This window comes from Maniola hyperantus, chromosome 5, assembly GCF_902806685.2.
Source record: "Maniola hyperantus chromosome 5, iAphHyp1.2, whole genome shotgun sequence".
Taxonomy (NCBI): Eukaryota; Metazoa; Arthropoda; class Insecta; order Lepidoptera; family Nymphalidae; genus Maniola; species Maniola hyperantus.
In genome coordinates, this window is record NC_048540.1 from 2,111,991 (window position 1) to 2,138,880 (window position 26,890).

General features: G+C 36.8%; 1 protein-coding gene and 2 long non-coding RNA genes across 3 annotated transcripts in view; 1 reads left to right on the forward strand and 2 right to left on the reverse strand.

Annotated features, from left to right (window-relative positions):
- The window catches only part of LOC138402371 (uncharacterized), a 160,190-nt gene that overhangs the window by 103,733 nt on the left and 29,567 nt on the right, over window positions 1-26,890 (reverse strand). The gene's annotated exons all lie outside the window — the stretch shown is intronic.
- The window catches only part of LOC117982475 (uncharacterized), a 190,038-nt gene that overhangs the window by 44,162 nt on the left and 118,986 nt on the right, over window positions 1-26,890 (reverse strand). The window lies entirely within an intron of this gene.
- Window positions 1,338-7,914, forward strand: LOC138402372 (uncharacterized). Its single transcript, XR_011236775.1, has 2 exons — window positions 1,338-1,763; window positions 6,965-7,914. It is a non-coding gene; the product is annotated as an uncharacterized lncRNA (long non-coding RNA).

Below are 26,890 nucleotides of genomic sequence, written 5' to 3' on the forward strand. Positions count from 1 at the left end.
TGTTTTATGAAATGCTAGTACTGAATTATCTAAGTAGGTACTCAGGTAGTCAATTCAAAATACGGATATTTACGAAAATACTAACGAATCCAAAAGCCATTCTAATTGATAAACTAGATGGGACGCGTAGGTACAGAATAGAGATAGACGGGGAAATCCACTAAAGCAGGCCCGGACCCACAATGAGCTGCAGCAACGCCATTAATGATAGATCAGTAAGTCAATTAAGAGATTTTTGTACAGAACGGAGCAATGCCAGGGCCTTGGCCAGGATCTAGTAAGCTATTGATTGTATCAGGCAAGTCATATTTTAAAAAGACGTATTATGACAGGTCCGTCATTCTGAGAGGAGACTCGTACTCAGTAGTGACCCAGCGATGGGATGATTATGATGATGACGGTGTAAATAGTCCTAATTGTATTTTTAGGTAATACGATGCAGCCTTTGATAGACATTTTTGATAGTCAAAGCCAACCCAAGTCAGTATCCACTGGCAGCAAAACTCGCGCACAATGACGCAAGTTTGTTGCATTACTAACTGGCACTTTAGCTGTTAGCATAACTTAAGGAGGACATGCAATTTTATATGTTGATATATCAAGCAATATAAATAGCAACATAATAAAGAGCATGGCATTTATTAATTGGGGAGTGAGTTATTCTCATAAATAAACTTGACCCCAAAGCATCGAAGACTAAGTCCCGTCACTTTCTACGCGTTGCCAAATGGGTCGTAAACCGGTCAACAATTTCGTACTACGATTCCTATTCGTATCAGACGAATTCGGCGTCGAGACGTGCCAATACCATCTGTCATCCGTCAATTATACTATACGATGTCGATACGACTGTAGGATGAGAGATTTTGACACAATACACATTTTTGTATTCGATGACAAGTAGGACCTTGACTGCGATCTCACCGTGGAAATTAATGATGCATTAAGATGGAAGAAGGCTGATCTGAAATATATATGATAGTTTTATCAAACCCATTTTATCAATCCCCATAATCGGGTTCCACGCGACATAGTATCGGAAAAAATACAACGCTGCAAACATAATATGTATAGTTAATGTCGGCATGCTTTTTATAACAGTTACTGTCGTAGATTGTAAAATATATCCGGCCTATACCGCTGGCACGCGCGCTTTTATTTCTGGGAAACACTCCACCCTCAAGTTTCAAGCAAATAGCTGATGCTTCTCAGTATTTCAAATGAAATATTTATACGACGGTATTGAGATGTAATGATTATTCAATTGCCTTTATTTTTTTGCCGACGAAAATTTATTTGTTGTGTTTTCTATTCAAGACCGTATTGAGACTGTTTGTTACGCAGGCGAAGCCAGCGGCTGATACATAGTGAGCCAGCGCAACATGCATTCCCATTCCCACGTACGAATACGACCCGTATAGCTGACGCGGCGTAATACCAGAACCCGCGCGATGTGGGAATCGTAATATTAAGTTAGAATATTCTCATCCTTAGAGATAAGCACTAGTTTTTAGTCTTTTCATTTAAATGTAACTTTGAATATAATTATTATAAGGATATTATCGCCGACTAGTTTTCTTCCATCCACCTCCTGCGAGCCTAAACATTACTGGCGCAGTGACGGGGTAGGATAAGCTGTACCTGTAGCTGTATCGGACAACTGTGACGGAGAACAACTTATCCTGAGAACCTACCATTCGGAGGCCGCAGTGTAGTGGAGAATCTAAACTTCGATTCGTGGAAAGAAATAGATCGGCGATGCGGTAAGTACTTAAATCGTTCAAGTTCCTTTTACCTATCCTTTTCCGACTAACAAGAAAAAGAGGTATTGTGTTTAATTTTTTTTTAATAGATTTTTTTAAATCGTACGTTTATTGAATCCTCATTTATATATCGTCCTTATTCCTAAAATTTTATAATCTAGGTTTATACAAAATCTATAGACCTATTTAATATAATTTTACGTGAACTTTAGGGAATTAATTTTTTTATTGAGTGCTTTTTTGTAATAAAAGTTTTTTTTGAGTGTCTTTTTGTGTGTGTTAGTTTAATTTTTATTCGTCAAGATTTTTCATCCAAGGTCAGGACGTAGTTTCGTAGGTTCGGTTAATAGGTCAAGAGCCGTAGACGAATCTAGGAACTTAGTAGACATGGCATCAAACGATTTAGATACTATCTATAAATCTATTAGATTTTTACCCGAATTTGACGGAAATCCTCATGTGTTAACACGGTTTATAAATTTGTGTGACCAATTAGTGATTGCCCATTTTGACATTAGTCCGGGACATGAGTTACAAAATTCGGCATTAATTAGTGGAATATTAAATAAAGTGACAGGTTCCGCGGCTAGGTTAATTAATGCAAACGGTATCCCAGATAGTTGGAATGGCATACGAAATGCCCTTATTAATAATTTCGCAGACCATCGCGATGAGACCGCTTTATACAATGATTTGTCTCTACAGACACAAGGCTCTAGCACCCCACAAGAATTTTACGAAAAGTGCCAAAACCTGTTTAGCACAATTATGACCTACATTTCCCTACATGAATCCGTACCTACCACAATAGAGGCTAAACGGCAACTTTACCAAAAGTTAACCCTGCAGTGTTATTTACGTGGTCTAAAAGACCCGCTAGGCTCAAGGATACGGTGCATGCGGCCAGTGTCAATGGAAAAAGCCCTCGAATTTGTACAAGAGGAACTTAACACCCTATATATACAACAACGAAATGAAGGCGGGTTTTCTCAGAAAAATTCTGGACATAAATTTTCCGTATCAAATTACACAGGTCCTTCAAGGTCACAAGGTTTCGCTATGCCTGGGCCATCTTGGCAGCAGCCTATACATTTTAGACCACCTCAGAGTCAGCAACCTATGCATTTTAGACCTGGTTGGAAACCTAACCCTCAAATGCATCCGCGTGGTCCTAGTCGTACCCAATTAATGTTTCGCGCTCCTCCACCGAATTATAACCCGAAGAGCAACGTTTTCAAATTTCCAAATCGACACCAATCGCCTAACAATTCTAATTTCCCACGTCCCATGAGCGGTGTGAGTCATTTCACCCCTAGACATTTACCACCATCGGGACATGATTGGCGTAAATTTGGTAATCCACCACCAACTAACTATATGAAATCACGCGACGTCAATTTTAATGAACTTAACTATGACTATGATTATGATTATGACTATGACTACGATTATGACTATGACAATTACGAACAATTTACGGATGAATGCTATAATTACTATGAGGAAAGCTCCTCGAACGTTGAACCATGTCCAATAACAGAAGAAGTTGATCAGAAACAGGAAGTCAGTTCTAAGAAAGAAAATTTTCAGATAGTCAGCGAATCCGAAAAACCAGGATAGATGTAAATTTTTATGTCCAGCGGCAACTTGGTTATGTACAGATTAGTAATCCACCTCTCAGATTTCTTATCGATACCGGGGCAAATCAATCTTTTATCAGTCCTAAAGCAGTACAAATGTATTTTAGTAATATGCCAGTTAACTATGAACCCTTTGAAGTAACCAACGTGCACGCAACAACTAAAAATGACTATTCCATTACATTACCTTGGTTTTCCGAATTTAACGAAGATGGTGATATTACTTTTTACGTATATAATTTTCACGAATACTTTGACGGTCTTTTAGGCCTAGATTTACTTGAAAAATTGGAGTCCACTATTAATCTTAAAGACAGAAAATTAGTAACGCGTAACGCTGAGATTCCAATAAAAATGTATGATTCGCGTAACGTTAATTTGTTCGAAGAAATTATTCCTGCTCATTCTTCAAAGCTTTTTGCATTGCCTATTAATTCGCAGGACGGTGATGTCTTGATTCCATCTCAAACTATATGCAGCTGTATTATTTCCGATTGTATAACACGCGTTAAAAATAAGAAAGGATATGTTGAAATTACTAATGATTCCCCGAATGATATAGTTTTTTCCATAGACAAACCCATATCAGCAGAACTTTATAATTTTGAATGTGAGCAAACCAATGTTTCTTCGAATCGTGCTAAAGAAGTTTTTTCTCGTCTTCGCACTGGACATTTAAATCCAGAAGAAGCAGCTAATTTGAAAGCACTGTGTGCAAAGTATGCCGACGTGTTCTATCTTGAAGGTGAACCTTTAACGTTCAATAATAAGATCAAACATAAAATTAAGACCAGCGATGAAATTCCTGTACATACAAAAAGTTACAGATATCCTTATGTCCACCGACAAGAAATCAGAGATCAGATCAGTAAAATGCTTGAACAAAATATTATAAGACCTTCTGACTCCGCCTGGAGCTCTCCTATTTGGGTGGTTCCCAAAAAGGCAGATGCTTCTGGTCGTCGTAAATGGCGTCTTGTCGTGGACTTCAGAAAAGTAAACGAGAAAACGATTGATGATAAGTACCCTATTCCCAACATCACCGATGTTCTAGACAAATTAGGGAAGTGTCATTACTTCACTACCCTAGATTTAGCTAGTGGCTTTTACCAGGTTGAAATGGACCCCGCTGATATTCACAAGACTGCATTTAATGTAGAGAATGGGCACTATGAGTTTTTAAGGATGCCCATGGGGTTGAAAAATGCTCCATCGACTTTTCAGCGAGTCATGGATAATGTTCTCAAAGATCTACAGAACAAAGTTTGTCTAGTATATCTTGATGACATAATTTGCTTTAGCACAAGTCTTCAAGAGCACATAGTTAATTTGGAAAAGATATTTCAGAGATTGCGTGAGTCAAACTTCAAGATACAGATGGATAAGTCTGAATTCTTGAAGCTGGAAACCGAATTTTTAGGTCACATAATTTCTAAAGATGGTGTAAAACCAAACCCCAATAAAATAGCAGCCATAAGTAAATACCCATTACCAAAGACTACGACACAGATCAAACGTTTTCTCGGATTGCTAGGATATTACAGAAAATTCATCCCTGATTTTGCACGTCTAACAAAGCCCCTTACTCAATGCCTGAAGAAAAATTCTAAAATAATAATCGATGATGAATACATAAGGTGTTTCGAGCACTGTAAGCAACTGCTTACCAATGATCCCATTTTACAGTATCCGGATTTTACTAAAGAATTTTTGCTAACAACTGATGCTTCTAATGTCGCAGTAGGTGCCGTTTTATCACAGGGCCCAGTAGGGTCTGATAAACCGATCGCATATGCATCTAGAACTCTTAATTCTAGCGAATTGAACTATAGTACGATAGAAAAAGAACTCTTAGCAATCGTCTGGGCCACCAAGTATTTCAGGCCTTACCTTTTTGGACGTAAATTTAAAATTATTACAGATCATAAGCCCCTGCAGTGGGTAATGAGTCTTAAGGAACCTAATTCGAGACTTACAAGATGGCGTTTAAAACTCAGCGAGTTCGATTTTACGGTGATGTATAAGCAAGGAAAGTCTAATACCAACGCGGACGCGTTATCGCGCATTGAAGTTCATGTGGAAGAGCTAAGTTCGATTGCCGTGAATCTATCGGACGGAGCTCCCTCTTTAGATGACTCTGGAACTCTCTCAGCTCCGGAGCCTGAAGATGGTTCTAGAACAGCAACTGTCCATACTGATGACGAAAGCCCCATCTTGGAAATCCCGATTTCAGAACATCCGTTGAATAAATTTACTAGGCAAATCGTTTTTAACGTTGTAGGTGATATTAAAACTAAACCAGTCACTACAAACCCCTATGAAAACCATAAGCGTACGACTGTTCAATTATCTGAGTCTAATTTAGAAGAAGATGTCATCAATGCTATTAAAGAATTTGTTCAACCTAAAATTAAAACTGGTTTATTAATCAATCCACCATTGGCTATGTATAAGATAATTCCAATAATACAGAAAACCTTTAAAAATTCGTCAATGATACTCAATTTAGTTAAAACAGAAGTAGAAAATGTTCGAGAATATTTAAGGCAGCAACAAATTATAGATAAGTACCATGATGGCAAGACAAACCACCGCGGTATCAATGAATGCTTTCTTGCTTTATCTCGAAAATTTTACTGGCCTAAAATGCGAGAGCATATTTCAAAATTTATTAACGACTGTGCAGTATGCGGACAGGCTAAGTATGACCGTAATCCAATCCGACAGCAATTTCAAGTAGTTCCACCACCCAGTAAACCTTTTGAGCTTGTGCACTTAGACCTCTTAAGTGTAGAAAGCTGTAAGTTTCTGACAATAGTCGACTCTTTCTCCAAATATGCTCAAGCATATTTCTTAGGAGACAGCACGGCAGTCAGTGTAGTTCAAGCATTACTTAAATTTAGTACGCATCATGGAAATCCTTTAACTGTAGTTACTGACAACGGTCCGGAATTTAACAATCAACTTATATCTGAGTTCTTCAAACTTCATAAAATCCAGCATCATAAGGTCGCACCACATACTCCTAACGAAAATGGTATCATTGAAAGATTTCACTTAACACTCTTAGAACACCTTCGTATCTTTAGAATCAGTCAAAAGGATGAATCAGTAAGGAACCTGATACCTTATGCTCTTCTAGCCTACAATAGCAGTATTCATAGTTTCACAAAATGCAGACCAATCGAAATAGTAACTGGACATTTTGACCCACGCGACCCACTCGACATACACCTCACGACACATGTCTTACAGCAGTACATACAGGATCATAAAAATAGAATGAAAATTACATATAACCTTATCCACGAATCCTGTAGTAGTCTACGCAGAGATTTAACTAATAGTCGTAATAGAACTAGAGAGCCCGAAGCAAATTATTCCCCAGAACAACAAGTTTTTGTTAGAAACCCTGTTGCCTCTCGTCAAAAGGCAGCTCCCCGCTATACTCAGGATGTAGTTGTGGCAAATCTCCCAATCCACATCTACACTAGAAGAAAACGAGGCCCAATCGCGAAGTCAAGACTAAAGAGAGTTCCTAACACTGCCCAATTGTTGCAGGATCCTCCTTATAATCAATCTACTTCTGCAGCCAGTGGTAATGATCCAACATGATAGAGTTAGGATATTATAGTGTTAGGATATTATAGTGTTAGGTTAGTATTATGTAAGAAATGATATCATTTTGTTTTTCATAGTTTAAAAATTTCCTGTTAGTTTAACCTAAGTATATTATGTATTAATTTCCCATTACCACATACGCATCATGATATCCTTGTCACTTATTATCCATTCCTTGCTTGAACGAATACAGGTACATAGAGGCTGAATGCCCGAAGACCAGCAAAGGTTATCTATATTATAATATGCCGATATACGAAGCTTATAGATTTACACTTACCCAGAATAGAAGAAGACATAGCCATCCAAGTTATAGTTTTACCTAAAGAAGAATCCTTTGACTCAAGACCATCCATTATGAATAATTTAAGTCCACAAAACTGGATCACCTACATGATGCAAGTGCAAAGGTTTCATCTCAAACGCCTATCACTCTACCTCCAAGTACGGACCATGGAGTTATTTATCACACAATCATTACCATTCGCCATATTAATTGGAACCTGCAGACTGAATATGATCATTACAGTTTATCAGAAAATACATCGCACGAAGACCTTGCAGTTAAGAAACATAACCAAAATTCTGAGTTCTTCATCCGATGACCTTTCGGCGCAATTCACAGCCAAGGTGTTCCATATGCGCCGATCTGATGGGGGAGGTGTTACGCAGGCGAAGCCAGCGGCTGATACATAGTGAGCCAGCGCAACATGCATTCCCATTCCCACGTACGAATACGACCCGTATAGCTGACGCGGCGTAATACCAGAACCCGCGCGATGTGGGAATCGTAATATTAAGTTAGAATATTCTCATCCTTAGAGATAAGCACTAGTTTTTAGTCTTTTCATTTAAATGTAACTTTGAATATAATTATTATAAGGATATTATCGCCGACTAGTTTTCTTCCATCCACCTCCTGCGAGCCTAAACATTACTTGTTCTCAAATATTAATTAGTGGTTTTGTTTTGTTACATATTGTAAAAGTAAAATTTACTGTATCCTTAATAAAAATAACTGGGTCTCATGTTTAAGCTAAATACAGTAGAGTACATGAATAGTCTCTAAAATAAAAATTTTTAATAACAAAAATAATATAATATTATGAAGGACTTAGATAAAAGCCAATTAAATAAATGCTACAGTACTATTTTATGTAACATGCAGTACATGTTTGTGATCTTTCTCTTCACTTTACTGTCGGTTTTTTGGGATACTAATACAGTGATTTACTGATCATAATTGCAATGAAATCTGCGGTAAAGTCAAAAATTGTTCGTTTGACGACTTCTCTTTATTCGCGAAAAACAATGGCGGATACCGTGGATGGTTCGCGTAGGATTCGCACGCGATTGAAGAACGGTCATGTAATCGCTACCGCTCATGCCTCGCACCGCACATACTTTCGTGTTTGCATATTTTGTCATCCGTTAAAATAATTTGCACAGCGACATACATTAATAGCTCCTACGTGCCATTGAGTAATGCACTAACAACAATAATATACGCTCATCCACAACACTGGATATTTGGAACACAAGGACACACATCAATTTTTGAGATAATTTATACCTACCTTCGTTGAAGAGAATGTGTGTAAGCTGTTGTTAAATTTCGAGAGTCGTAACTCAATTGTTTTTAGGGTTCCGTACCTCAAAAGGAAAAACGGATCTCCTAGGATCACTTTGTTTTCTGTCTGTCTGTCGCTCTGTCAAGAAACCTACAAGGTACTTCCCGTTGACCTAGAATTATGAAATTTGGCAGGTAGGTCTTATAGCAGACATTCGGGGAAAAATCTGAAAACCGTGAATTTGTGGTTACATCACACAAAAAAAAATTGTGGTCATGTACTAATAATTAATACATAATATTTTCGAAGTAAGATAACTATATCAAGTGGGGTATGAAAGGTCTTAACCTCTGCATTCTAAAACAGAATTTCATTTATTTTTATGCATCATAGTTTTTAAATTATCGTGTAAAATGTCGAAAAATTCCACTGTAGTACGTAACCCTCGTTGCGCGAGCCTGACTCGCACTTGGCCGGTTTTTATTATCCATACTTAATATTATGCTAGTCTACACAAGCAAAAGGCCAGTTTATAAGGCACGATCCCGAGCACGCAACTTTTTTTAACTTTAGCGTTTTGAGCAACTAAAATATCACTTATAATGTCATGAGATAATCCGAGTCCATTATATTATTCTCAAGGTGCTGTGAAGTCTGTGTAAGTGCCGGATTGGCACTTAGCCAGCATGGTGGACTACGGCCTAAATCCTTCTCATTCTGAGACAGGACCCGTGCGCAGTATTTCGCCTGTCGGTGATGGGTTGGAATGATGATGATTATGACTTTTTAAGGTTAGACTGGATAGTCACCATCAGATCACAGAACAGGAATAACTTTTGATGGAATAAAAAATACATGAACATTGAACACTCTTCAAATAAACTAGAAGTATCCGAACTATCTCCCTACTATCGTTTGTTTTCGTGTCCAACAATAGAGGCTCGTATTTTATCCTCAGCGCGTTCTATTTGTCGCTGCAGCTGGTTCACTGCTGAACTATCTGAGAGCTTTCAAGTTCAAGGCAATCCAAGCTTATAATTAGCGAGAGATTCTATGACACACTCTCCCCTAACCTAACCCCTTCTCATTCTGAGAGGAGAGCCAGCTACTAGTGGGCCGGCGATGATTTATAATTAAATAGCCTATGTTACAGTAGCTATAGCAACAGTTACCTATCTTATAAAATGAAAATAGCTACATACAGTACCTACGCGACAGGCTGAGATAGCAATCGGGGAGCCCCCTCGCCAACCCAGTGCGGGTGAGCGCGGGAGATGTGCGGGTGTGCAGGGCGTCCCTCCTCCACATTCCCCGATTGCCATCTCGACCTGTCGCGGACTATAGGTAGGTATTTGATATTGCTAGACCATGATCATGAACTCTCAAACGAATTCTCAATAAGCTAGATACTGAGTATCTATCTATTAATAATAATCGAACAGAATAACATAATTCGGTTCTGTATCCCTTGTTGCTATCTAGTATCTACTAAAATTAGCCGAGTTTATGATACACGCGTCCACGCGTCGAACCAAATATTTGAGCTCAAGCAAACATTAGTTTATGGTGGTGCCTGAAGTAGCCGTACGCATTCTACACTGTTGTTGTTGTAAAGCAAACAAAGTAAAGGCGTATCTACATCATTATCAAGTCAACTCACCGCGTCATATTAGGAGAGCCTAAGATGCTAAATAGGTATTTACTCGAGCGTCGCGGGGACCTATTGTATTGTGAAGATTAGGTGCTAAAAAGAATAAAAGATTATATGATGTAACCCCTTTCACTTGTAGGGAGAGCGCGTACAGGTTTTCAAAAATGTAAAAAAAAAATAGTCACAAAGAAATGCTCGAGCGCTTTAGATAATAATAGTGATAGTAAATGCGCCTCACGTGTTTTCTCACCAGGTCGAATTGCAGCCAAGCGCGAGTCTATAAATTAAAAAAAACGCTCAAATTGTCAGATTAATGAAATGCACACTTTTCTGCATCTAATTAACTTGCCTTGTCTTAATCTGACGCGCTCGAGTAAATCCCAAAATCCCATCTTGGGCTCCCCTACCATCAGTCACGTGCTTAATCTGTCATTCATTACGGAAGGGAAATCGGGCAGAAAACTATTCCGTTCCTTTCCCTTTCATACTAAATGATAAGATTTACGCAAGGTTTACGTTAACTTTTTTAAACTAGATACCTATAATATAGGTATACATGCGCTTGACTGCAGTCTGCAATCACACCAAATAGGTAGTAGGAGATGAGCCTAAGATGGAGCGTGCCTGGAGGAAGATGCCTACTCACTCTACGGGAAGTACCCTTTAGGTTTCTTGACAGACAGACCACAAAGTGATCCTATAAGGGTTCTGTTTTTCCTAACGGAACCCTCTGGATATTGTGTAAATTCGTTTCAAGCTCGCTAATCTTTTAACCACTTTGAGATTTTGCCAACTGATTGCAAGCCTGATTTACTCGGTAGGTACTCCTAGACTAAATCACTACCTGGCCCGTTGTAAATCTACCTTAACAGTTTATTACTGTTTTACTGTCTATAAAGAAGGAGGATTTACGTTATTTATTTGAAGTCATTTCGAAAAACTATAAATTAGACTTAAATTATATCGAAATATTATCATATCTGTGTTAGTCAATAAAGCGTGCTCTTTAGGAAAATACAGATATCTAAAAATAAGTTTCATGACCATCTTAAGGGCTGGTTATTTACTTACGAAGAATGAAGATATTCATGCGAAAGTGTGTTTGTTTGTTGGTTTGTCCTTCAATCACGTCGCAACGGAGCAACGGACTGATGTGATTTTTTGCATGGGTATGGTTAAAGATCTGGAGAGTGACACTCATGCTACTTTTTATCCCGGGAAAGCAAAGAGTTCCCACGGGATGGTGCCCCGCTAAGAAAGGATTTTTGAAAATTCAACCTCTACCTCGGACGTAAAATAGGGGTTTGAAATTTGTGTAGTCCACGCGGACGAAGTCGCGGGCATAAGCTAGTAATATTACAAATCCGAAAGTTATATTTATTTGTTACTTTTTATGCATCAATCGATTTATGAAAACTTGGCTTCATCACGACTTGGACAGTGAAATTTTTATTTCTATCTAAAAAAATTGTATCGCGGACGAAGTCACTGGCAAGAGCTAGTATACTTACTATATTTATAGGTATTATAATAATTAATACTTGTATATGAGTACTCTTGAGGTTGAATTCTCTGTTTAGCAAGGTTATGTATCTTCATGTGTGGCAGGATCTTGCGCGGGGCCATAGGCTAGGCCTTATAGATGACGTAATGTGAGAAGGACGATCTAATAAGAGCCAATCATCTGGGAGACAGTACAATTATTGGAGGCACTTGACCTCATATACGAAAATAATCGCCAATTTATTTTATTGGCCAACGGACGTCGCTAACGCCACGGTTTAGCAGTCATACAGTTGAAATCGAGGAGTGAAAATAAAAATCTACAGACACTTTCAATTCAATCCAAATTTCAGACAAACAAACTTTCCAAGATTATCAAAATGTTTGTAACAAGATCGGTGGTGTTCTCCCGTCACAAGGTCTTGAAGCATTATACAAGATGTAACCAGTAGGCTGTCAAAAACGAAGACTGGTGATAGTACTGATGATTACATGATACCTACCATAAAAAGTAAACAAATCCTATAAATTTGTAAAAGTTAACAATATATTGCAAATAAAACATTTGATTAACGCTACAGAATACAGATCACCGAACGTTGCATAAGTAAAGCCACTCGGAGTCTATGCGCGTAGTAGGCGGGGCATTGACCCGAGTTTTGCACGCTATACATTGAAGGTTTGAAAAATACTAAACCACTAAAACTACAAAATGAGGCAAATGGTTTGGAGGTATTGGATTGTGCTTAGGTAGTATAAAAATAACGATTTAAGTTTTTGCTAGCGTTCTGGCTAAACCCTGTAGTAGGTCTGCGTAAAATAAATCATTTGAACTTGAGTTTAAATATCTCCTGTCACTCCGAGTCAACACCACCCAGCTTAGTATGTGTGTGCAATAAAGTATGCTCTTCTTCTTGCTTGTCATTATCATCTGTGGAGCCTTAAAAATGACTTCAAAATGTTTAATCCTAAACACCCCGTGTAACAAAATTATCAAGTGCATTTCACGTGCATTACCAAAAGATCTCGTCGGGCGTTGTTATTTTGCTCTAATAGCGACTACATAACCTAACTGTATATTTGCTAAACTGCGATAATTCTGAGCGTATATTGAAAATACCGTCACATACTTTCGGGTGAAAGAGATAGTTAAATGTTCATTGTTTAAGATGAATGGAGACAGCTATAGTATTTAACGATTATTTTCATGATTATAACGGACCATTATTGGGGCTATAAACTTGATAGACTTGTTTGTAGAATACCTATTACCTATCACTTTATTATGGAATAATTATGTAATCTAGAGATATGTAGGTATTTAAAATACCTAACTACATTTTCCTTTTATCGCAGGATGTTAACCTTTAGAGCTGTATATTATTATTGTTAAAAACTCAATGGGTGCGTCTTTGTCTAAAAAATTACATAATATAGAATCCTTGCGTTAGTCGCGTAGCTCAAATTCTATCGTTAGTTGCAACTTGCAAGTTCTATACACATAGTTATTCAATAACATAAGGTATACAAAGTAGGCCATAGATATCTAATTTGGTTGTAGTAACATGATTTGGTACACGGGTCTCTGGACTCTCTGGTGAGAGGCTTCGGCCGTGGCTAGTTACCATCCTACCGGCAAAAGCCGTACCACCAAGGGATTGGAACCAGTACGATGCCGTGTGGGTTTAATGAAAACTTCAATACTCCTTCCAGGTTAGCCCGCTTCCATTTTAGACTGCATCGTCACTTACCACCAGGTGAGATTGCAATCAAGGGCTAACATATATCTGTATAAAAAAACGGTGTAGGTACCTACCTAACTAAGAAGACCTAGGTATACCTAGTTCCACCAGATTGAAAATGACGCTGTCGCAAAGACTGTATAAAAGGAAAAGCTGTCTGTCTGACTGACTGACTGACTGACTGACTGACTGACTGACTGACTGGTCTATCAACGCACAGCTCAAACCACTTGACGGATCGGGCTGTGGCATGAAGATAGCTATTATGACATAGACATCCGCTAAGAAAGGATTTTTGAAAATTCAACCCCTAAGAGGGTAAAATAGGGCTTTAAAATTTGTGTATAATAGCTAGTTCTATATGTAATATACTTCCGTAACAGCTGAGTACTTTATTATTGTTTCTCTGTACACTATGTTATATTATACGTCTAGTATCGGCAAAGTAGGTTATGTTTGTGGAGCGCATCTGTGCAAGCACGGGCCCGCCACCTTGGGCTGTTGAATAATTATCATATGCCATACCGATGTCATCACCAGTGGCCCACAGTTTCGGTTTTGTAATGACCGAATAGGTACCAATATCTTCTCCACCTGGATGCTTGATACTCTTCCACTTCTCGCTAAACTTAGTATTTACTGTCACGTATCAGCAAATTGATGAATCAGCTTCCACCTGCTGTGTTGCCTATAAACCAGGGTTGTTGCGGATGCGGCTTCTTACACCAACGGCCGGCCACCGCACGATCGCGGCGATTCGGCCGGTCCTCGATCTCTGGACGGGCTGAAAGCACGGTGCTCTCTCTTTTCACCTTGTGCAGATCCTCTCGGGGCACGGCTTCGGGAGGTGTCTGTGTAGGGTCGCGAGACGAGAGCCCACCGAGGTGTGCCACGAGTGCGGCCACGCGGAAGACACAGCACAGCACACGCTCGACTCATGCGCCGAGTGGTCAACGCGCCGCACTTGTGACTCAAGTTGGGCCCGACCTCTCGCTGCCCGCTGTTGTTTACGCCATGGTGAGCAGCGAGGGGTCTTGGAACGCCGTCGCCTCCTTCTGCGAGGAGGTGATGACCCAGAAGGAGGCGGCGGAGCGACAGCGGGAGGCCCAAGACCCAAACGCGGATCCTCTCCGTCGAAGAACGACGGGGCGCAGGCGTCATGCGCACGATCCCCGGCTGCCGCATTAGCGAGAGCTCCGGGCGACCTATCAGTTGTCGCCCGTTGAGACCCAGGGTCGGGAGACGCACTAGTGCGCCTCGGACGTGCAGTGACCTAATTTAAAGGTCCCGGTGGAGGGTCCGCCTCGGTGGACGTCGCTGGCTGGGCGCGGTAGAAATGCTTCTGCAGTCGCCAGCGCAGCGCAGGAGCACCGTTGGGTTTTAGTGGGTATTCCGGCCGCCTCTCGGCTGGCGAGCTCACATACCCTGCCCGTTCACGGGAGGGATGCGTAAATGCATTTCCCAACGAAAAAAAAGGTTGCTGCGGATGCCAATATTTCGTTATATCTAAATATATAAAAGGATTGACCGACTGACTGATCTATCAATGCTAGATCAAACTACTGGACGGATCGAGCTGAAAATTTGCATGCAGATAGCTATTATAACGTAGGCATCCGCTAAGAAAGGATTTTTAAAAATTCAACCCCTAAGGGGGTGAAATAGGGGTTTAAAATTTATACATAAGCTACTTTTGTTATAACGTGTTATTCAATTTTACGAGTGCAGTCACTGAGTAAATACATACGTGCATACATCTCTATTGACATTCAGTATCACTATATCCATATTGTGAGTCACAACTCAGAGCACGTATACTCAATTTGCGACTATTTCCACGCCGGTGCATTTTATTGCTAAGTATATTGTGTGAGTGACATCACTATGCCGTGGAATTAGTTATCATATTATTTGTTTTGTGAACAAGGCCTTATTAGGGTTTATTCATAAACGCTGCCATTTTTGAAGGACAAATAACTTATATTTTTTGATAATGTACATTATTCTATGTTCTTTAAGTTCCCTTAGGTTTTTAAAAAAACGTAATACAAAATCGCGACTTTGTCCACGTGCCTATTATATTATTATAGTTACAACGCTCGGATATCGGTAACGTGAAAGCTAAGATTTCGGATCGTCTGAAATCGTGACTTAAACGGTGAAGGTTCAAACATCGCGAGAAAACCTGCATGCCTGAGAATTCTCCATAATGTTCTCAAAGCCAAAGGCCAAAGGCCAGTGTGGTGGACTATATGGCCTAAGCCCTTCTCAGTCTGAGAGGAGAGGAGATTTCATTAGTATGCTGTCGGTGGGTTGAAATGATGATAATAACGAAAACAAAACGATTTTTTTTTCACGATACGATTCAGATTTGAGTTTGAAACGACAACCAACAACAACCAAAAAACAAGTTTAGGATAGATTTTTTATGCTAATAAATATTTCTTTAATTTTTTGGAAAAATTCAATACCAATTTTAGATTTTAACTAGCTTATGCTCGCGACTTCGTCCGCGTGGATTACACAAATTTCAAACCCCTATTTTACCCCCTTACGGGTTGAATTTTCAAAAATCCTTTCTTAGCGGATGCCTACGTCATAATAGCTATCGGCATGCCAAATTTCAGCCCAATACGTCCATTAGTTTGAGCTGTGCGTTGATAGATCAGTCAGTCAGTCAGTCAGTCAGTCACCTTTTACTTTTATATATTTAGATTTGTAAGTATTTTCCAAAATCGGGTATAGCTCCTGTGATTCGTGGATGCTTCACAACGAACATTATCACGTATTTTTTATACCAGTCAATATGTGAGGACCTTTTCCGCATGGCTGATATCAAATTGGTTCTACAGTCTACTACTTAGTTGATAATAAAACATGTCAAGTGTCCTGAAAGAGATTATTACGTACTCCTTGCTTTTCTGCTACCTTGAACTATTTCAAAGCTTCCATGTACATTTGGGTCACTAACGAATTGAACTTCATTGTATTAGATGACTATATTCTATATTTGGGACATGGTATGAGTCAGGTTTAAATGTTAAGTACATTTAATAATGTAAACTGTACCTAGGTACGTTGTTCAAATATATTTTGAAGGTATTGGTCTAGCCAGCAATGCGCGGGAAATAAATAAATAAAAAAATAAAAATCTTTTTTATTCGTATAAACTTTTACAAGTACTTACGAATAGTCGGATGCATCTACCACTGGTTCGGAATGCGTTTCCTACCGAGAAGAACCAGCAAGAAACTCGGCGGTTGCTCTTTTCAAATATTTGATATAGGTACAAGATAAAATAGTATTTGCAGTCTTGTGCGTTGCTGGAACGAGCTGCCGGTCAAATTCACGCTCTTTTATCATTTAGATAATCTTCAATTGTGTAATATGCTTTTTTGAGGAGCATATTTTTAATAGATATGGATATCTACCTAAAATTGCACATTGTTTATGGTAAGAGAATTTTGAATTCCACAGCCTGGTAGCAACTATATAATTTATTAGGAACGAGTGAACGATAATATGTCATGAGGAAACCTGCATGTCTGGAGTTCTCCATACTTTTCTCAAAGGCGTGTAAACTCTGCCAATCCGCGCTTGGCCAGCGTGGTATAGACATAGCTAAACTCTTCTCATTCTGAGAGGAGATCTTTGCTAAGTAGTGAGCCGGCAATGGGTTGATGATGATGATGATGATAGATAATGTAGATTACATTGTAATAATGACATTGAAAACTAATGTCGCTGATATAGTGATTTCAAAAATGACAGTAAATTAGGTATCTTTATACTCTATTTGACTTTTTTGCCGGCTCTTCACAGTGGAATCTGCTTTCCAAACCAATCGTAGAGTCTGACATTATATAAATTAGATTTCTACGACTTCGCCCGCGAGGACTAGACAAATTTCAAACCCCTACTTTACCCCCTTAGGGGTTGAATAAAAACAAAAATCTTTTCGTAGCGGATGTCTACGTCACATAATAGCTATCTGGATGCCAAATAGCACGATCATCCGTCCAGTAGTTCAAATTGTCCGTTGATAGATCAGTCAGTCAGTCAATCAGTCTTATACATATTAAGATTATGATTAACGTGACTTTTTTTTTTTTTTAAAGATTATAAGCCATGTTAAATGACTAATATTCCCCTTTCCTCTCCAATTAAGCGTCAGGCTTGTGCTAGGAGTAGGTACGACCATAGTGCAACGGACGGGGTTTGAACCGTCGACCTTTCGGTTTTCAGTCCACTCATATACCGGTTGAGCTATTGAGGCTCTAAGGTTATTACTCTAATATTGGTTCCAGAATGTCACTAAATATCGTTAAAACATTATGGTTTCCATAAATTCCAATTACAAACAAAGCCGAAGGTCGAACGTGACTAACTACATAGGAATTGTAATGACATAATAACACTGTACATAACCAATGGGAAATAATATACAAACGTGTGTTTATTATATAAAGTGGTTGTGAAATTATATTTAGCTTTGGTTTAATACGTTTAAGGGTTTAAAGTATGTTTTTCCTACATCATCATCATCATGATCAACCCATAGCTGGCTCACTCAGAGTGAGAAGGGTTTTGGCCATAGTCTACCACGCTGGCCATGTGCGGATTGGTAGACACACACCTTTGAGAACATTATGGAAAACTCTCAGGCATGCAGGTTTCCTCACGATGTTTTCCTACACCGTTAAAGCAAGTGATATTAATTAATTAATTAAAACGCACATAACTCCGAAAAGTTAGAGATGCGTGCGCGGGATCGAACCCCCTACCTCCGATTAGAAGGCGGGCGTCCTACCACTATGCTATCAAATCTATTTTCCTACAAACTAGACATAAACTAAGTAATCTTCTAAAGTTTACATATACGGGAATCGAATCCGGGAATGCGAGACAATTATTCGGGCCATTGCTCCAGAGAGATTTCACACTTTCATCTAAGCAGGTTGAGCCAAATGAGCAAATTAAAGATATCTTAACGTAAATAACAACCAACAGAGAGGACAAAGCGACAAAAGTTGAAAATGACGTTATAGTATACCACGAAAAAAAGTCATTTGGATTGTTTTTCTTTCTAATGTCTACAGCTCTAGAAAAAGCCTTAACTATTGAATAAATAGAAAATAAATCAGTAATATATAAGTCTATGATATAAAATAAAAGGAAAAGCTGATTGGCTGACTGATCTATCAACGCACAGCTCAAACTACTGGACGGATCGAGCTGAATTTTGAGATAGCTATTTATTACGTAGACATCCGCTAAGAAAGGAATTTTGCAATTTTGAATGTAACCTACATTCAAAATATATGATGTAGAAATTTTACCCGTGCGGGCGGGTCAGCTGGTCCATTTATAAATATTATAAAAAACGTATATTTTGTAAAAGTAGAAACTAATACACTGACTAACATAATATGAACCTACAGATTGAGATCTCTTTACAACGTAAACTTTTTTAAAATTCTTTTTGGGCATATGTAACCAATAGCCACTCTGTCTTTAAAAAATAACTTGATATCTTTAAAATGAAAGCATAAACTGTGTTAATGTGTTAAGTCGTTAATCTCTTTTGCATGGTGTAAATGTCTTAAGACCTGCTATGCTGCTGTGCTTATCCATGTGTGACAACATTGACAGACTCTCGCTTGTCATCTGTCACACATTTGTCACACTAAATTGCACGTGTCAAGAGTGACGTGTCCAACTTGTCACTTGTCACAGTAGCTACGCGTACTTTTGTGGCTTTTACACTTTTGTAGCTTTTTATTAGGGTTCCGTACCTACCTCAAAAGGAAAAACGGAACCCTTATAGGATCATTTTGCTGTCTGTCTGTCTGTCAACCTTATAGTTAGAATGTACCTTATCAGCTGAAGTTAGCGAAGTGAAAGATTGTACCTAGTTTAAAATGATTGACTGGATATATTCCATTTCCCAAAATTATCATCGAAACTGAAACCAATCGACATTTTTATTTTTTGTAGTTTGCCTGGAAGACATCGCTTCTTATATTCACTACACAGTATGACTGTTGGTACAATTTTTTGCTTTAAAGTTTTAGGTTTGGTGTATTATGTAGATACTATTTGGTGTACAATTCATTCACTCATTCATTCATTTCAATTTCATTTTCAAGCGTCGCAATAAGTCATGACGAATTGTGTAGTGAAATATTATAGGCGGTTTTCGTAATCCGTGACGCAAAATAGCTCCCATAACGTCATACCTGGAAGCGTTGGAGAGTTTGGCACTGCTATTCAGGATATCGATAAAATTTAACCGTATTTCCCGTAATTTGCGGGTCGATAAACTAGAATAGTGTAGTAATTAAAAAATGTCTTTGTTATGGGATAATTTAAAAAGGTTAGGTACGAATGTTTGATGCATAGATTAATTCTCGACTCTAGTATCATAAGGTCGGATGTGTACTTCCGACCAAACTCACTTTTTTACATAAAGGTAATGAGCATTTCGGGCTCTTTCTGCCAAGCTGACACCAGTATTTCTATCTCTTTTCGTTGCAAAGATAAATACATGCATAATGTCGTATCTGAACACATTCTAAAAATTTGGAGAACCATAATTATATTTTTTGACTTGCGTATGTATGCACCAAAGCAATGGAGAAAAATGATAGATGCATTTTGAGTTCGACCATTATGCTACGAAATAAGTTTATTTGTAATACTAGCTGGTACTGCAGTTACGCACTTCTGCTTCAAAAATATGTAATAATTTTGTTAGGTAAAATCACAACAGATGTTATGCTTCGAATTTTTTGTATTAATATTTGGACTGTGAATCATTTAAGACTTTTTGCCTTGTAATATAAATAATTTTGCAATAAAATTCATGGAAGTAAGTTGAAATAAAGCTTTTTGTTTGTGACTACATTAAAGTTGATGTGATTAATAGGTAAGAGATCCATCCTATTTCACCAAAATTTTGGACTAAACTGCGGGAAAAAAGTAAAGAGCCAGAATAAAGCTCTGAAAACGTAGACTAGAAAATCTTTTAGGACCACGAAAATCACACCATGGAAATCTAAACATATATTATAATAAAGCCCCACTAAGCAAAAAACCGTGCATTTATGGTGTTTTTTATGAATCACAGTTCAAATCATCAGTTCAAAAACTAGGTTTTTAAGGTAGCCTTAAAAAATTAGAGTACCTAATCAATTATTTTCTTCTTTACCCGTCTTATAATCGACCGAATTTGATATTAATCGAGAGCAGAAATTATAAGGTACCTACAATATGTGATGATAGTGATTCTAACGAAACATACCTAATTATAGGAACTTTAGATTATGTTAATTTAAATATAAATGTAGTATAAATTAATTTATTAATTAAACAACTAATAAAAGTGAAAGTAAAAAAATAAAAAACTTAACTAAAACACGAAAGAAACAGTTAAAATAAGTATCTGTTATAAAGAACAGTCGAAACAGAAGCAATGGAATTTTCAAGAAAGCAGAAAGTATTTTTTTTATTACAAAAGTGGCAATGCCGGATTTGACTAACAGTAAATCCTTATACCTACGTAGTTTCTGCACCTTAAAAACGATTCATGATGCTACCAGCAGTGTTGCTACTTTAATGTGGTCTGCAAACATCAGCTGCAGCGGAAGGAATAAAACAGTATCTTGTCTTATTTCATTAATCTACTAGAGAAGAAACAAAGTATTCTCGAAATTGTTGAAGAATTGACTTTGTGGTCTGATAATTGTGTCAGTCATAATCGGAGCATGATAATCGTTATGTCTTACTTATGATTATTATAAGGATTACCACACTAAAAGATGATAAATCACAAGCTTTATGCTAAAATGCAAAATGTACCTACGTGGAGTAAGATGTAATCCATGCACAAATAGAAAAAAAGGGAACAGCTGAAAACAATGCAGATTACTAAACTAAGAGATTGGTCACAGTTTACAAGAACATGCGAAGGAAACAAAACTTTTTGATAAGTTTGATTTGGCACTACAACATATTTTTAAAGACCACATCCCTTTACAAAGGTGATATATCAGGACCGTTTGTTATATCAAAAAAAAAAAATAAGAACGGCGGGGATTTTCAGATTTCGGAATATATTACCTGGCTACAACTAACGCAATAATGCTGGGTGTTATTATTTTATAAAAACTACTTTAAAGAAGACTTTTTTGTATTTCATTAGTATGTTATAGGTACATATAAACTTAAAATTCTTCCCCGCTTTCGACCAATATACGACATAATGAGAAATCATTATCCACTGTAAAATATAACCAACTTTTGCAGTAGGCACCTGCTGACCTCCATTCTTACTTTACGTACCTAATCATTATAAGGAAAATCAGGCTATGTTGGCATGTTTTAGATTTCTATATTGATGTAACCGTCATGTATGCAATTCCACAAAAAATGTTTGGCCCACTGTAGGTTTCTAATTACTTTGTAATTTTTTTTTCCAATTTTTGGCCGTTGTTTTTAGTTAATGGGCTTTATTTGTGAATTTGTAAATGTTATTTTCATTCATTCAGAAGTCACAAGGTTTACACGGATGCAATGGTCAGACTATCGGGCGAATGCAATTATTATGTTTCAGATCTAACTAATCAGTTTCAGAAAAATCACATAGGTACATTGTTGCTATCTCACAAAACTCCTAAATGATTTTTGTGAGATAACTACTGTGATCTTTTGTCCGAATATTACTTATGTATAATCAGTTAAGACGTATTATGAAATATTAAGTAATAGATCCGACTTTTATTTCAAATTTGTAATAGTAAAAATTGCAGCCATAAAGTCGGTTTACAACTTATGCACACAATTTTTTAGCACAGTTACGAATATTACCAGCATAAAGTCGCATATCGTCCATTTTGAAGAAATTGTGAGTTTATATTTTATTTATTAATGATAAAGTATTTCTAGTAATGGTTAATGATAGGTACAGTTAAGTGTTAAATATTACAAAAACAACTGAAATTGTATCTCTAGTAGTTAAGAAATTATGACCCGATTTCCCTAGCATTTTTGTTTTGGCTCTCCTGAAAAGTAGCAAAAATCCACATCCGACCTTATGATACTAGAGTCGAGAATTATGGTTTGAAGTAATATATAAGTCAATGATGGTTTGATGTGTTTTTAATAGTGTAGAGATGGGTACAGTTTCTTAAAATTAATAGATTTCTAACTCTTGCTGTGAGTACCTACTCATGTGAATTAGGTAATAGTAATAGTCACAATTTTATTTCCTAGAATGTGGTACCATTTGGTCTTAAATCTATTTTGTTCCAACACATTCAACCAATAACTAAGTGTGCAAATTATCATAGTACATTATCATATTATCATAGTAAAATGTGAAAATTTACAATCAATAACATCTACTTAACTAAGTTATATATAAATTCATCTATCTATGTAATTAATAATGTTAACAATATGATTTGATTTACCTAAGTATTAAAAAACACATGTTGATGTCAATAATAGTTTAAAAAAATGTAATTTAGTTATCATAAAATAGAAATAATTATCTTACAAGGTATGCTTTTAGCAACGTGTAAGAAGCACATACCTAGGGATATAGCTTCAAAGAAAACCCTTTTTCATTCCGTCTGTGGCTAAAAATAACATTACTACTTATCCAGTTACGAAACCTTGTAAAATATAAAGAGTGATAAATAACTATTCCAACAAAAGTTTCTATATTCCTTTATACAATTATCGTTACGGCTCTTAAAATATACATCGCAGATCTGATATGTTTACGAGATGAATATATTATATTCGCAAAACGTTAGGGCGTGTTTATAACGGCAACATTATTAAAAAACTTTAATCTGTTATAAAACATAGATATCTGTAACAAAGCATCTAAAGATAGATACAGATAGATTTAGATACTAAAAGATTAGGAAAACGATGTCTTGACAATGGAACAAAAACCATACTTCTCTAATATTATCGTAATATTCGTAACCGTGTACATATATCTGTGAAAATAAATTACAGACATCACATTTTAAAAAAAATGTGCAAATATTTCCGCGCAAATTGAGTCTACGACAATAATTTATGTACCGAGTCAATATGTGAAAATGAAGCAAAATAAAATCGATTTAAATCACTCCCACACGTTCGCTAAATGAGTCAAAGTACAATAAAATTTGTCGATGCGTAAAATCGATGTTATATCTCGATTTTCTCCTCCAACATTATAATAATTAGTTGATACTGAACTTGATTTAAACATTTTGTATTGTTTGCCTTTTTAATTTCCTTACTACGATGATATACCTGAATGTTCTTTCTATCATACAATATGATGTAATTACTTAGCGAAATCAGTAAAAGATGGCACATAATGCTGAGGTTCCGCTTATACAGAGTATATTGGCATCAGATCTATATTTTCCACCTCACTCCTCTTAGAACTCAGAATTAAGTTATACCTATAAAAAAACAGTTTTTTGTCAATATTGTACGGACTCTAAGAGCAAAATTATTGAATTTCACCTAATTACAACATTGATAAAGTTATCAAATAATATTAGTTTTTCCAGTTTCTTGCCTCATTTTGGAATCAAATAATTTACAATGATCTATTTATATAGAATCCATTAGAACTAATCATAGCAATTAATTGTATACCTTTCTAGCATCGATATATTATATATTTAATTTTTATGTTTATATTTATACTATATTCTTTTTTTAGAAAATAAATATATAGAATAAAGCTTTAAAATGCCAATAAATCCACTATAAAGGAGCCCGTACTCGTAGTATTTATAGGTCATTGTTGATTTACGGGATTTTATCAAAACGTAACATATGGTTTGCTTTTTAAACTATGCCGCGAGATTCTCTACAACATCTGTATTTCGGCTAACAACATAGCAACAATCCGTTTATATTTACCTACACAAAGAATTTAAAATACCAATTTATTGTTTATTTTATAGCAGGAAATTACATAATGCTGCTAATTCATCGATACAAATCTATACATGTATTTATTTACTTGGTATAACAAATTAGGAATAATGTGTTATTTCTTTTTTAATACTGTTTATAATATAGATACATTCAACTAAACTACCAAACTAAATTAAGAAACAAATAAAAAATGAAGTATTGTAAATTATAACACAGATAGGTATTTTTATTTAATTTTTAACGATATTAAAAACTTAAAACTACTTCTATCGCTGGTTCGAGGGTGTAGGTTATATTTTTTTATTGCTTAAGTACTTAAAAAATACTGTGTAAATAAAGTCTGTATTTAGAGGTGTGTCGAAAGACGGAAAAGTTTTTATCTTGTTTTATAGAGCACTGGAGAAAATGCAGTGCTCTATAGATTAGAGAGGTATGTCGAGAAGAAAGAAAAGTTATCTAGTTTTGTAGTAGGTATAAACCTCGTATAAACGGTCTTAACTTTAGCGGTGAGTCGAAGACGACAGAAAGTTTTTTTTTTTTACTGTGAACCAAGTCTCATAGATTAAATAAACATGTTAGCAATGCGGATTGTAAGGTCTACCCACGCACTGCCACGGTGGTCTATTTATTTAATCTATTTAAAAATGCCACGGAACCACCACAAACCTATTTAAACAAATTTAGATATGCCATTATGTTGATGTGTGTGCCAAATGTAAATAAATATTTGAAACGTACTATAAGTGGCTATTTTTAGGGTTCGTACCTCAAGAAGAAAACAGGATAACTTTGTTGTCCCTTATAGGATAACTTTGTTGTCTGTCTGTCTGTCCGTCGTGTCTGTCAAGAAACTTCCCGTTGACCTAGAATCATGAAATTAGGTAGGTAGGTAGTAGGGCTACTTCTAATAGTCCTTGTTCTGAGTGTTGAGCCGACCCCACGTAGCGTGGGATAAGATAAGGAAGAAGACTAGATATGACCTAATTTATCAGCATACGACTTAATGAATGAAGCAAAGGCTTTAGAAATATCATGTTGACTTTTTATGAAGATATCTTTATGACTATAAACCGTATTTAGCGTTGCAAAACTGTCGTGAACTGCGATAAGATACTGAAATTATTTTAGTTTTTAGTGGAATTCTCAGCTCTGTGGTTACATTTAATACCTACTTTGTTATTTTTAGGGTTCCGTACCTCAAAAGGAAAAACGGAACCCTTATAGAATCACTTTATTGTCTGTCTGTCGGTCTGCCAAGAAACCTACAGGGTACTTTCCGTCGACCTAGAATCATGAAATTTGGCAGGTACGTGGGTCAGATAGCAGACATTCGGGGAAAAATCTGAAAACCGTGAATTTGTGGTTACGTCACATAAAAAAAAATTGTGGTCATGAACTAATAATAATTAGTATTTTCAATTTTCTAAGTAAGATAACTATATCAAGTGGGGTATCATAATATGTCATAAGGTCTTCACCTGTGCATTCTAAAACAGATTTTTATTTATTTTTATGAATCATAGTTTTTGAATTATCGTGCAAAATGTCGAAAAAAATACGACTTTAGTACGGAACCCTCGTGGCGCGAGCCTGACTCGCACTTGGCCAGTTTTTTGAATATCCGTACGACGTTCAATTATTATCATTGTGCGTATTTTTTACCGTTGCCCGTACCACTTTTTGCCTCCTCGACACGCCCATTTCGCGCAAGGCAAGGCTCCAGTACTATTCTTTAGATTTGCATATGAAACGCGGCGTCTTGTGATGTCAGGTCGTCGAAGTAACCGAACCGGTAATGTGATGCAAATCTGCCTCATTTCACGCCTCTTGTAAACCAAAGCAAAGAAATTCGACAATAGTTAATGGTTATCAAAATTAATGAGCATTATACACAGAGAATTCAAGCGGTTAAAATTTTGTCGGTCTCCACGACAGAGACAATGCTCTACAAATCTGGTGTGTCCGTCTAAAGGTCGATGTACATTACTTTCTGCCGCGTACTGTACGTTAAAATATCATATAAGTCCTGCAAATTGCTAGTGCGCTGGAACCATGTCTCATTAACATCGAAATAACGTCATTTTGACGTCAGCCGAAAAAAAAATATAACATCAGCTCGAAACTTCAGTCTAGTGCTGACGTTACTAAAATGGCGGCCACGCGAATTTGCAATTTGCGGGACTTATATACATTATACAAAACATTTTGTTTTCCAGACTGTCCAGTCCGTCCAGTCCGTCTGTCCGTGTCTATCACAGCTACAGTAAGAACTGTAAAGTTGAAAAACACCGTATTACGTCAACACAGAGGTATATTATTAAAATTATGAAAAAAATTCAGAAACTGAGTTTTCCTGATCATGAAAGTACGAGTTAAAAGTAATTTGTTTTACCTTCAAATGATAATCATAGCGATTTAAAAATTATTATGAGGTTTCTTA